Source organism: Palaemon carinicauda, chromosome 19, assembly GCF_036898095.1.
Source record: "Palaemon carinicauda isolate YSFRI2023 chromosome 19, ASM3689809v2, whole genome shotgun sequence".
Taxonomy (NCBI): domain Eukaryota; kingdom Metazoa; phylum Arthropoda; class Malacostraca; order Decapoda; family Palaemonidae; genus Palaemon; species Palaemon carinicauda.
In genome coordinates this window covers 78062508-78075044 of record NC_090743.1, presented here as the reverse complement: position 1 = coordinate 78075044, position 12537 = coordinate 78062508, and the positions used below count along the sequence as shown (strand labels likewise).

At 48.2% G+C, this 12537-nt stretch overlaps 1 protein-coding gene across 3 annotated transcripts in view; it reads right to left on the bottom strand.

Moving 5' to 3' along the window:
- The window catches only part of LOC137658691 (gastrula zinc finger protein XlCGF8.2DB-like), a 560850-nt gene that overhangs the window by 67933 nt on the left and 480380 nt on the right, over positions 1-12537 (bottom strand). The window lies entirely within an intron of this gene.

Genomic DNA, 12537 nt, shown 5'->3' with positions numbered 1-12537 from the left:
AAGGAATTGCCGTATATTATTGATTTTTTTTTTCATGTTTATGTGTTAGAAAGTGTGCCTTGATGGTTGGGCTAACACGTGCATGTCTTTTTTTTTTATCTGAGATGCCGTATATTAGAATGTTGGGCATTTTTCCGCGAGTGCCCCTTTTTATTTGTTTTGCATTTTTTTGCTTAGTCATGTTACCGTAAGGAATTGGCAAGTAGTGTCGCAAAACTTATATTTTTATAGTGTTGGAAAGTGTTTCTAGATGATCTGGCTACCCATGCCTATTTTTTTTTTAGCCAGATATGGCGTATATATAAGTATGTGTTCGATTTTCCTGTGATTGCCATTTTTTCGTTTTTTCCCATTTCTTTCAAAATTACTACGTACTAAGGAACTATCACAGAGTAATATTTCATTTATATGTTTATTTGTCGGAAAATATGCCTTGATGGTTTGCCTAGCACGTGGCTGAAATTTTTTTTTTCTGAAATGCCGTATATTAGAATGGCCATTTTTCCACGAGTGCCCCTTTTTATTTGTTTTGCATTTTTTTGCTTAGTCATGTTACCGTAAGGAATTGGCAAGTAGTGTCGCAAAACTTATATTTTTATAGTGTTGGAAAGTGTTTCTAGATGATCTGGCTACCCATGCCTATCTTTTTTTTAGCCAGATATGGCGTATATATAGGTATGTGTTCGATTTTCCGGTGATTGCCATTTTTTCGTTTTTTCCCAATTCTTTCAAAATTACTACGTACTAAGGAACTATCACAGAGTAATGATTCCTCTAGATGTTTATTTGTCGGAAAATTTTGTTTACTTTTTTTTTTGATTGAATATCATCAAATTTTTTTAGCTAAAATATTGTTTTACATTTTTTTTTTTCGATTTTATTTCCCTTCAAAAAAAATTTTTTGGGTCAGAATTTTAATTTTATAGTCGTAAAATAATCGACAATTATCCAGCAACCCACCATACAATTTTTATGCATATCCAATAATAATTAGATTAGTAAATAACACCTTGAAATTGACATACCCTTCCTACATTTCAAGTGGCAGATTAGGGAGTCTGAGTCAGTGTGGTTGGCGGCCATTTTGTGGACATATCCGAAGCGTAAGCTGCCCTATCTATATATATTCTTGTTCCCTATAGAATTTGTGATATTTTGATATATTTTTACCTGCATAAATATCATATTATATATTAAATATATGTATTTTTTTACGAAATTTCCAAGTACTCAAAAAATTACCTTTAGATATGGCCCCTGATATAAATGTAATTTACAAAATAATGAAGATTTTTTTACATATTTCTATTTTAGGATAACATATGTTTATTCCCTAAAAAAATTAGCCACTTCCTATTTCATTTGGGTACCCAAAAAAATTCATGAAATTTGGACAATTTTTTTTGGCCAAAAAAAGTTACCCTTTTTTTCTCATTTCAGATCTTCACCTCCATGGGTCTGACTTCATCCAAAATACATCAAGATGTGTCCTAAACATTCAAGAATCAATTCCTAAAAGGATTTGTGTATATATGTATAAACTTTTTTTTTATGAATTTTTATGTCAGGTCTTTTTTTTTTTCTACTTAATTTTTTAAAATATTTATAATAAATAGTTTTTCTGCAGATGAGTAGTATTTATCTTTACAGTTGTTTTAAGCATTCATTGAAGTTTTTTTTGGCAAAAGAAAAAAGGAGGTTACTGCAAAAACTGATTTTTCAAGAATTTTTTTTGGCGTCGGGGTCGTTCGCGTCCGAGTATACCCTTAAAGGGGTGTCCGAGGACCGTACCTATCCAGGGTTAAGACAAACTCTTCATAACAGACGGTCAGGTAGCAGATCAGGAAGTAATTCATCTTGAAATAGTGACACTGATAGTTTAGATATGAGTGCAGTGCTCAAACTTATACCGATATTTGATGAGGAAGATGTTACAAAATATTTTATGTCTTTTGAAAAATTAATGAACAGAGTAGGTTCTCCTAAAAAACAGTGGACTTTGTATTTACAATCAGTTTTAAGTGGTAAAGCACATTCTGTGTATAGTTGTTTGTCTGAGGATGAAAGTGGAGATTATGATACTGTGAAAGAAACCGTACTTAGTGCCTACAGATTGGTACTAGAGGCGTACCGTAAGAAGTTAAGAAGTTTGAAAAGAGATGATACTAGTACTTATGCAGAGTACAGAAAGAAGTTAGAAAGATCGTTTTGTGATTGGTTGACTTCCGCTGAAGTCGATAATTTTGAAGATCTCAAGAACTTAGTTTTGTTAGAAAGTTTCAAAGATAACATATCCCCAGACATCAAATTATATATAGAAGATAGGCGTGAAACATCTTTTGCCGGTGCTACGAGGTTAGCAGATGAGTACAGTCTCACACATGGTTTAAGTGGCAGTAAAAAGAAAAACGATCTTTTGTCAAGTAAGGCACAACATAGTAAAGGTAGTTCTAACAATAACGATAATAGGAACAGGGATTATTATTATTATTATTGTTACACATGTGGGAAGGAAGGTCATATTCCTCGGTACTGTAGGAGCCAATGGGCAGTCAGTAATTCAGAGGTCACTTGTTACAATTGTAATAAGAAAGGGCATATAGCTAGGAATTGCACACTAGAAAATACGAATGTGAAGAAACCTGTGTCACTAGTTAATAATCTTTCTTCAGGAATGAATAGTCTCTTGAAAGAAACTAGGAAACATTATGGTGAATTTTTGTCTGAAGGTTTAGTTTCTTCTCTTAAAGGAGGTGATTCAAGGGAAATAGTTTTGCTTAGGGATACGGGAGCGGCCGTATCAATCGTTAGGAGAGAGAGTGTACCAAGCAATGTAATAATCAGCATGAAAGAAAAAGTTATGCTAGGTGGGTTTCTGAACACTTGTGTAGTTTGTCCTTTGTTAAAGATGAAATTGGAAAGTCAGTTAGTAACAGGAGATGTAAAACTAGCAGTCGTGGATACTTTGCCAGTAGATGGCGTTGACATTATTGTTGGCAATGATTTAACTACCTCCAAGTGTGTGAATCCTATTTTAAGTGAAGTTCAAGTGCCTGAAATGATAGTAACCAGGTCAGGATTAGATACAGATATTGACTACGGTCATAGGTTGTTCAGGGATTCGAACGTAGGTATTAGAGGCGGTGATGATGAGCTTAGCATGAGTGTAGCTGAGGAAACCTACTCTATAAATGTTGATAATGTGAGCAGAGATGATGATGTAGCTGTTGAGAGAAGTAATGTACAGATAGACATTGTAATAGGCCCAAGTAATAGCAGCTGTAGTGTTTCAGAAACATGACAAATTCGGAGATAATTTGTATTTTTCCTAACCATACAAACCTTAGCTATTTACATTGGGTATTACTTTCGGCGTAGCTGAAATGGCGAGCCATTAGATTTTAACAAAGGTTAACTACCCCCTCGCTAGTTAGTGAGGGGGTAGGGGAGGGGTAGCTAGCTACCCCTCCCCCCTCACACACCGGTGAACTGGTTCACTTCGCTTAGAGGTAGGACTTCACGGGGGCCAGGCTGGCGGGCAAGTATGTGTAAATAGCTAAGGTTTGTATGGTTAGGAAAAATACAAATTATCTACGAATATGTCATTTGTTCCGTAACCGAAATACAAACCACGCTATTTACATGGGTGACTTAACCCTTAGGTAGGGTGGTAAGTCCCAGCCTTACTGGCTTTGGCTTTGCCCGGGGACTCAAAATCCACGTGTGTAGCACTCGAGATAAGGAGTCCCTGCACCTCGCAAGTTCATTGCTCCGCAAGGAATGTGCGGCCTACATAAGCTTGTGTGTGAAGGAATGAAGTGTGACCCGTCCTAGGAAGTCGACCTGAAGTCCTTAGATGGAGCTCTAGGCTAGGACGTTCCCAATACTGTACCACCTCGTCAGGGTATGGGGGACGCGACAGTATTATCTAATACTAGGAACACAAGGAAGCATGGTTTACCTGCAGTGGTTTGTGGTCAGCTATGCAGAGAACCCAGGATGCTGCTTTCCCCAAGAGAGGGGAGGATAAAGAAAAGAGTAAGGGCAGACATACTTTTTCATTCATGCAGACTAAAACCGGTTAACAATGCCCTCAACCTTCTGCTACTTGTCCATTAAGGAGCCTGAGGTTAGACCAGCTGTTGTGTAGCCACCACAGGGCCGATAGAGAACGAGCCTCCTGTGGGTCACGTCCTGCAGGTAGTGGGCTGTTGAGGTCGTTTGACGCTTCCACACCGCAACCTGCGTCACTGAGAAGTTTCTCTTGAATGTCAGGGACGTAGCGATGGCTCTGACATCGTGTGCTCTAGGGCGACGTGACGGAGGAGGGTCTGGATTCAGGGAGAGGTGGATGACCCTGCGAATCTAAGCTGAGATGATGTACTTCGTGACCCTCCTCTTCGTCCTTCGTGTGCTCACAAACAGGGCTTGCACTCGAGGACGAACTGCAGCTGTTCTGTTAAGATAGAGCCTCAGACTCCTTACTGGGCACAGTAGGGGATGGTCTGGGTCATCTGTTACAGAACAGACTCGAAATTCTGAAGGAGTCGAACCGTTGGTCCGGAACTCTAGGATTTTGAGTCTTGGCAACAAACTCAGGGATGAACCCGGATGTTACCTCCCCCATCCCCTTGAATGGGCGACGTCGTGCGAAAGACCATGAAGTTCACTGATTCGCTTGGCTGAGGCCTGAGCGAGCAGGAGCATTGTCTTCCAAGTCAGGTGACGATCAGAAGACCTGGCGTAATGGTTCGAACGGAGGTCTCTTATGAGACCTGAGGACACGAACCACGTTCCATGGAGGAGGTCTCACTTCCGACTGAGGGCAGGTGAGCTCGTAGTTTCATATGATTAGTGAAAGTTCCAGTGAAGAAGAAATGTCCATTCCCTTCAGCCTGAAGGCCAGGCTTAAGGCTGAGCGTTAGCCTTTCACCGCCGAGACCGAAAGGCGCATTTCTTCCCGCAAATACACAAGAAACTCCGCTATTGCTGGAATAGTGGCATCGAGAGGAGAGATACCCCTTCCACGACACCAACCACAGAAGACTCTCCACTTCGCCAAGTAGACCAGTGCAGATGACTTTCGCAGGTGTCGAGACATCCTTTCCGCAACTTGTTGCGAAAAGCCACTCTCTGTGAGGAGATGCTGGATAGTCTCCAGGCATGAAGCTGATGCGATGCTACGGCTTTGTGGAAGATGTTGCAGTGTGGTTGTTTAAGTAGCTCGTGTCGTGGAGGAAGTTCTATCGGGAATTCCGTCAGGAGCTGCAGAAGGCCCGGGAACCACTCTGCATGATGCCATAGCGGAGCTATTAAGGTCATTGCCAGGTTGACCGATAGTCTGGTCTTGTTGAGCACCCTTCTCATCAGACCGAACGGTGGGAATACGTAAACGTCGATGGTGACCCACCGTTGTTGGAAGGCATCTTACCAGAGTGCCTTGGGGACCGGGACTGGGGAACAGTACAGCGGAAGTTTGAAGTTCAAGTCTGTCGCGAACAGGTCCACCGTCGGGGAACCCCACAAAGTCAGGACTTTGTTGGCTACTAGCGGATCTAAAGACCACTCGGTACTCACTATCTACAATGCTCTGCTCAGACTGTCGGCGAGCACATTCCTCTTGCCCAGAATGAAGCAAGCCGATAGTGGAATCGAGTGGGCTTCGGTCCATCTCAGTATCTCTACTGCAAGATGAGATAGCTGCTGCGAAAAGGTACCTCCCTGCTTATAGATACTGTATAAGCCACTACCGTGGAGTTGTCGCTCACGACCGCCACGGAGTGGGCCGCCAGGATCTGTTGGAATTGTTGAAGTGCCAGATATACGGCCCTCATTCTAGCAGATTTATGTGGAGTCACTTTTCTGATTCTGACCACAGGCCTGAGATCCTGTGGTTCAGAACGTGGGCCCCCCCACCCCCCTTCTTTTTGAAGCGTCCGAAAACAGCATCAAATCCAGGAGGAGTACGAGAAGATCCACTCCCATTCGAAGGTTTCCCTCCATCCCGCACCACTGGAGGTCCGTCCGTTCCGCAGGACACACAGGAACCAGAATGTCCGGGGAATCGAGGCCTTGATTCCACCGGGACTAGAGCCGCCATTGCAGGGATCTCATCCTGAGGCGGTCGTTTGGAACCAGACGGGCCAAGGAGGAAAGGTGTCCTAGGAGACGTAACCACGATTGGGCTGGAAGCTCTTCTCGTCTGAGGAACGGATCTGTGACCCTCCTCAGCCTTGCTATCCTGTCGTCTGACAGAAAGGCTTTGTGGAGATTGGTGTCCAATATCATGCCTAGATATACCAGTCACTGAGATGGAGGCAGAGAAGACTTTTCGGGATTTACCATGATCCCTAGATCTTGGCAAAGTCCCAGAAGCTTGTCTCGGTGTCGAAGAAAGGTCGACTCCGAGTCTGCTAGGATAAGCCAGTCGTCCAGATAGCGGAGGAGACGGATGCCGATTCTGCATGCCCAAGAAGATATCAGGGTGAACACTCTGGTGAATACCTGGGGTGCTGTGGAGAGACCGAAACAGAGCACCTTGAACTGGTAGTTCTTGTTGTCTAGTCTGAATCTTGAGTACTTCCTGGAAGACGGATGGATTGGGATCTGGAAGTACGCGTCCTTCAGATCCAGTGTACACATGAAGTCTTGCAGTCTCACTGCAAGTCTTACCGTGTCTGCTGTCTCCATGCATAATGGAGTTTGTTTGATAAACTTGTTCAGAGATGAGAGGTCGATGACGGGTCTCCAGCCTCCACATGCCTTCTTTACGAGAAAGGGTCGACTGAAGGAGCCTGGGGAGCCGTCGACGACCCCCTGGAGAGCATCCTTCTTGAGCATGGTCTCGAATTCAACCCAAAGGGCTAGCCCCTTTAACGATCCATGGCAAAGGTGCTCAACGCCACTGGATTCGCTGTCAGGGGAGGAAGAGACGTTAGGAACGGGACGCGATATTCCTGACTGATCACGGAGATCGTCCAGGAATCGGACGCAACTTGCCGGCATCCCCCCACTGGTGGACATGCATGGGGATTGCCAATCCTAGTGCTTGTGGCCTTGGCCGCTCCCTCTAGGATTCTTGCTTCCCCTGGAGGACTTTCAGCCCTTCTTGTCTTTGACCGGCGTCAATGACCTCAGATGTCAGGATGCCTGAAAACTTTAAATCAATCAATCAATCTTGTCTTTGACAGGAAGGGGCTACTGCTTGGACACGTTCGTCTTTGCTGCCGCTGCCGGTTTCGTCGTCTAGGATTGGCGAGGTTGTTGAGGTGCTGGAGGTTTGTAGGGCTTATATGTAAGAGCCCTTTGGAGAAGAGGATCGTGGTTCGATTTCCTCCACCTCTCAGCTGCCTGTTCCGCATCCTTGAGCTCAAACAGACTCTTTCCCAAGATGGAAGAGTGTCTGAGCTTGCAGGTATCCACGGCTGGGACCCTCGAATGGAACCTCTCAGCCACCGCATCACGTCGTTTCAAGATCGAGTTTGCCCACAAGTTCGAAACTATGTGGCCCAGAAACTCGATGGAACGTGTGCCAGAGAGAAGGAAGGTCTCCAGGGCTTTCCTGATGCTCTCCTTGGACAGATCCTCGGGTCGCAGCAGGATGCCCAGAGACCCTAGCCAGACATCCAGCCATGAAGTGGCCTGTATGGCGCACCTTGCGACCTTCTCCTGACTCAGGATCTCTGTTGCCGAGAATGTCACCTGCCGGCTAGAGAGTCTCTCAAGAGAGACTCCCCTGGTAAGCTCTTCCACGGAGTGGTGCTCTGAATCATGCTGCTCTCCTCCTGGTGAACTAGCAGCAAAGTCTCCTGTCCCTAAATGCTCTACTTGGGGGAACTCTTAGAGTCCTTTGATTCCCTCCTAGGAAGGAAATGTAACTCCAACAAAGAAGTCTGAGGGCTCTTCTCTCCCTAACACGGGACGAATCTCCTGCTCAAGGTGGGGTTTCTCCCATTGGTGCGGTGGGAGAAGGTCTCACCTTGGTAGGGGGAGCGCGATGCGAAAACCCCAGGGGTCGCGCGCGAGCGCGATGGGAAAAAACCCAGGGGTGGCAAGCGAGAGACCGTTGAAAACACACTCATGCGGGCGCGCGAGAGAGACATCATAGGGTAAGCAGGAATCAGATTGAAGAGCCCGTGAAAAAAGTAGGCGCATGCGCGCGGCTGTCAGCGTGCACGCGTACGAGTTGTTGGTACTTGAAGATCGCCGGCGTTTGCGTGCGAAAGATCGTCGGCGCTTGCGCGCACAATAAGATCGTCGGCGCTTGCGCGCACAAGAAGATCGTCGGCGCTTGTGCGCGTAAGAAGATCGTTGGCGCGGGGAACCATCGGAGCCTGTGCGCGGACGATCGTCGGAGGTTACGTGCGTAAGGAGATCGTCAGCGCTAGCGCGCCAAAGAAGATCGTTCGCCAAGAAGATCGTCCGCGCTTGCGCACGTAAGAAGATCAACGGCGCTCGAAGATCGTTGGCGCTAGCACGCGTAAGAAGATCGTCAGCGCTCGTTCGTGAAGGAAGATCGTTGGCGCTTGCACGCGTAAGAAGATCGTCGGCGCTTGCGCGTGTAAGAAGATCGTCAGCGCTAGCGTGCAAAAGAAGATCATCGGCGTTAGCGCGCGTACAAAGATCGTCGGCGCTAGCGCGCCATCAGCGAGCGCTCACGAAAGAAGATCGTCAGCCAAGATGATCGTCGGCACTTGCGCGCGTAAGAAGATTGTCAGCGCTTGAAAATCGTCGGTGCTTGCGCGTGAAGAATATAGTCAGCGCTAGCGCGCAAAAGAAGATCGTCGGCGCTAGCGCGCGTACGAAGATCGTCGGCGCTAGCGCGCGTACGAAGATCGTCGGCGCTAGCGCGCGTACGAAGATCGTCGGCGCTAGCGCGCGTACGAAGATTGTCGGCGCTAGCGCGCGTACGAAGATTGTCGGCGCTAGCGCGCGTACGAAGATTGTCGGCGCTAGCGCGCGTACGAAGATTGTCGGCGCTAGCGCGCGTACGAAGATTGTCGGCGCTAGCGCGCGTACGAAGATTGTCGGCGCTAGCGCGCGTACGAAGATTGTCGGCGCTGGCGCGCAAAGAAGATCATCGCCGTTAGCGCGCGTACAAAGATCGTAGGCGTAGGAAGAACATCGGCGAGCACGAGCGCGTGCGCTAAGATGAAGGGACAGCTGACAGGACGATCAGGACTGGAACAGGATTCCTCTGGATGGAATTCTCAGGAACATTAGGCGAGCGCTTGCGCTCAATTACGCACGAGCGAGCAGGAAAACGTTGGCACGCAGGGGATACCTGGCGCTTAAGGGACTTACTCACAGTGTGAGAAAGCCCCTATGCCCCGAAGGGACCGGTGCCCGTTGGGTAACGGGGTGCGTAGGCGCCCACAGCATCAGCAGCCAGGAACGGAGACAGCAGGTCAGCAGGTCTAGGAGATGGCGAACTGCGGAGAGGTCCCGAACAGCCGGCTGGTCTGAACAGGAACAGTCCCCCGAAGAGGGGTCTCTATGAGTGGCCTCTCTCGCGAACGAGAGAGGAGAACACTTCGTAGAAGAGACTAGAAGACACTGATGATGGCGCCCATTAGGGCCGTTGGATCAGCAAGCTGACCTATAAGGAGCAATCCTCCAAAGAGGAGTCCTATGAGTGGCCTCCCTCGCGAACGAGAGAGGTCACAAGATGATCCTGCAGCTGCTCAGCCCCTTGAGCATAGCTGCAGGTGCGACCGCTCAGCCCCAAGAGCATAGTCGCACGAAATTCCATGGTCCAGCCTTGCAACCGCTCAGCCCCTTGAGCATGGTTACAAGAGCGGTCGCTCAGCACCACGAGCATAACCGCCCGAGGACCAGGAAAATCCATCCAGGAATTACCAAGGTAAGAGAAGTTCCCCCCTGCAGGGGAAAAAACTCATACCTGTGAAGGGAACCTCCCTCGGAATGGAAGTTACCTACCCCTGGAGGCGAACCTCCTGAGCGTTCTAAGATAAACTAAAGAGTTGACAGTTGTCACGGGAGAACTTCTAAGAGAAGGGAACACGCCCATGACGATGTCCTAGAGAGGCGGCAGCAACAGCAGACTCCCAAGGCACAAACAGGGCAGCTCTGCTTCGTTGGCACATTTAGGCAAACGAAGAAACCAGATCGTAACTGGGAAAATAAAATAAATAATTAGTTAACAAAAATTCCCCCGGGAGGAACTCCGAAGAGAAACCCCGAGGGAATAGGAACATAACAAATTCGGAGATAATTTGTATTTTTCCTAACCATACAAACCTTAGCTATCTACTGTACATTGGGTTTACCTTTTAGCGTAGCTGAAATGGCGAGCCATTAGACCTTAACGAGGGTGTATTACCCCCGCGCTAGTTAGCAGGGGGGTAGGGGAGTGGTAGCTAGCTATCCCCCCCCCCTCACACACCGGTGAACTGCTTCACTTCACTTAGAGGTAGGACTTGTCTTGGGGGACAGGGCTGGCAGGCAAATATGTGTAAATAGATAAGGTTTGTATGGTTAGAAAAAATACAAATTATCTCCGAATTTGTCATTTGTTCGGTAGCCGAAATACAAACCACGCTATTTACATTGGGTGACTTACCCCTTAGGAAGGGTGGAAAGTCCCCAGCCATACTGGCTTTGGCTTTACCCGGGGACTCAGAATCCGAGTGAGTCGCACTCGAGAAAAGGAGTCCCTGCACCTCACAAGTTCCTTGCTCCGCAAGGAAACGTGTGGCCTACATAAGCTTGTGTGTGAAGGAAGAAGTGTGACCCGTCCTAGGCAGTTGATCTGGAGTTCCATAAGGAACTCTGGGTTAGGACGTTCCCAATACCACCTCGTCAGGGTATGGGGGACGCGACAGTATTAACTCAATACTCGGAACACAAGGAAGCATGGTTTACCTGCAGAGGTTTGAGGTCAGCTATGCAGAGACCAGGATGCTGCTTCCCAGTAGAGGGGACGATGAAGAAAGAAGTAAGGGCCAGACATACTTCTTTCGTTCATGCAGACTAAAACCTGATAACAATGCCCTCAACCTTCTGCTACCTGTCCAAAAAGGAGCCTGAGGTTAGACCAGCTGTTGTGTAGCCACCACAGAGCGATAGAAACGTATCGATACTCCTGTGGGTCACGCCCTGCGAAGGTCATTAGACGCTTCCAGACTCCAGCTTGTAGCACCTGCGTCTCAGAGTAGTACTACTCGAAGGCGAGGGACGTTGCGATGTATCCGACATCGTGCTGTAGGGCGACGCGACGGGGGAGGGTCTGGAGTCAGGTCGAGATGAATGTCCTTGAGTCCGAGCTGAAGAGGTACACTGGTGACTCTCCCATGTGTCCTTCTTGTGCTCCCAACCCGGCTGCACGTGAGGACAAACTGCAGCTGTTCCCAAAGATAACCCCTCGATTCCTTTACTGGCAAGAAGGAGAAGGTTTGGGTCATCTGATACAGAATGGTGACTCGAAATCTTGAAGGAGTTGGACCGAAGGGCCGGGACCCCAAGATTCTGAGTCTAGCAAACAACTCAGGAGCGAACCTGAATGTTGCCTTCCCCTATTCCTTAGAAAGGGCGGAGTCGTACGAGACCAAGAAGATTGCTTACACACTGGCCGAGGCCAGAGTGAGCAGGCGCACCGTCCCCAAAGACGGAATACGATCAGAGGCCTGACGTAATGGTTCTTGAGAAGATCTCTAAAGGGACTAAAAAGTCCGAACCATGCTCCATGGAGGAGGTCTCACTCCGACTGGGGGCAGGGATGTTCGCAGCTTCGCATGAGCGAGGAAAGGTCCAGCGGGAAGGAAAAAGTCTACTCCTTTCAGCCTGAAGGCCAGGGAAAGGCTGAGCGACAGGCTTCACTGCCGAGAGCGGAAAGGAGTTTCCTCCCGCCGAAAAGCAATAAGTTCGTTATTGCTGGAGAAGAGGCCTCAAGGGAAGAGGTATCTCTCCCACGACACCAACCACAGAAGACTCTCCACTTCGCCTGGTAGATCCCTGCGGATGACTATCGCAGGTGACGTGACCTCCGCCCCGCGACTGTAGCGGGTTGTCTCTTCTTGAGGAGGAGGCGTAGTGTCTCCAGGCGTGAAGCCGAAGCAATGCCCCGGCTCGTGAAAGATGTTGTAGTGTGGTTGTTTGAGTAGCCTGTGCCGTGGGAGAAGCTCTCCCGGGAGTTCCGTCAGGGGAAGCAGAGGGTCCGGAAACCGTTCCGCGTATAGTCACAGTGGAGCTCTCAGGGCCATCGAAAGGTTAACAGACAACCTGGTCTTGTTGAGACCCATTCTCAACAGACAACAATGGTGGGAAGACGCAGGCGTCGATGTTGTCCCACCAACACCGGAATGCATCTTGCCAAAGAGTCTTGGGGTCTGAGACTGGGGGGAAGAACAGCGGAAGCTTGAAGTTCCAAGCTGTCGCGATCAGGTCCCCCAGGCCAGGACTTGCTGGTTACTAAAGGCCAAAGACCCCCAGGTACCCTCTATCTGCGAGGCTCTGCTCAGATAGTCGGAGAGAACATTCCTCTGCTCATATAGTCGGAGAGAACATTCCTCTGCCCGG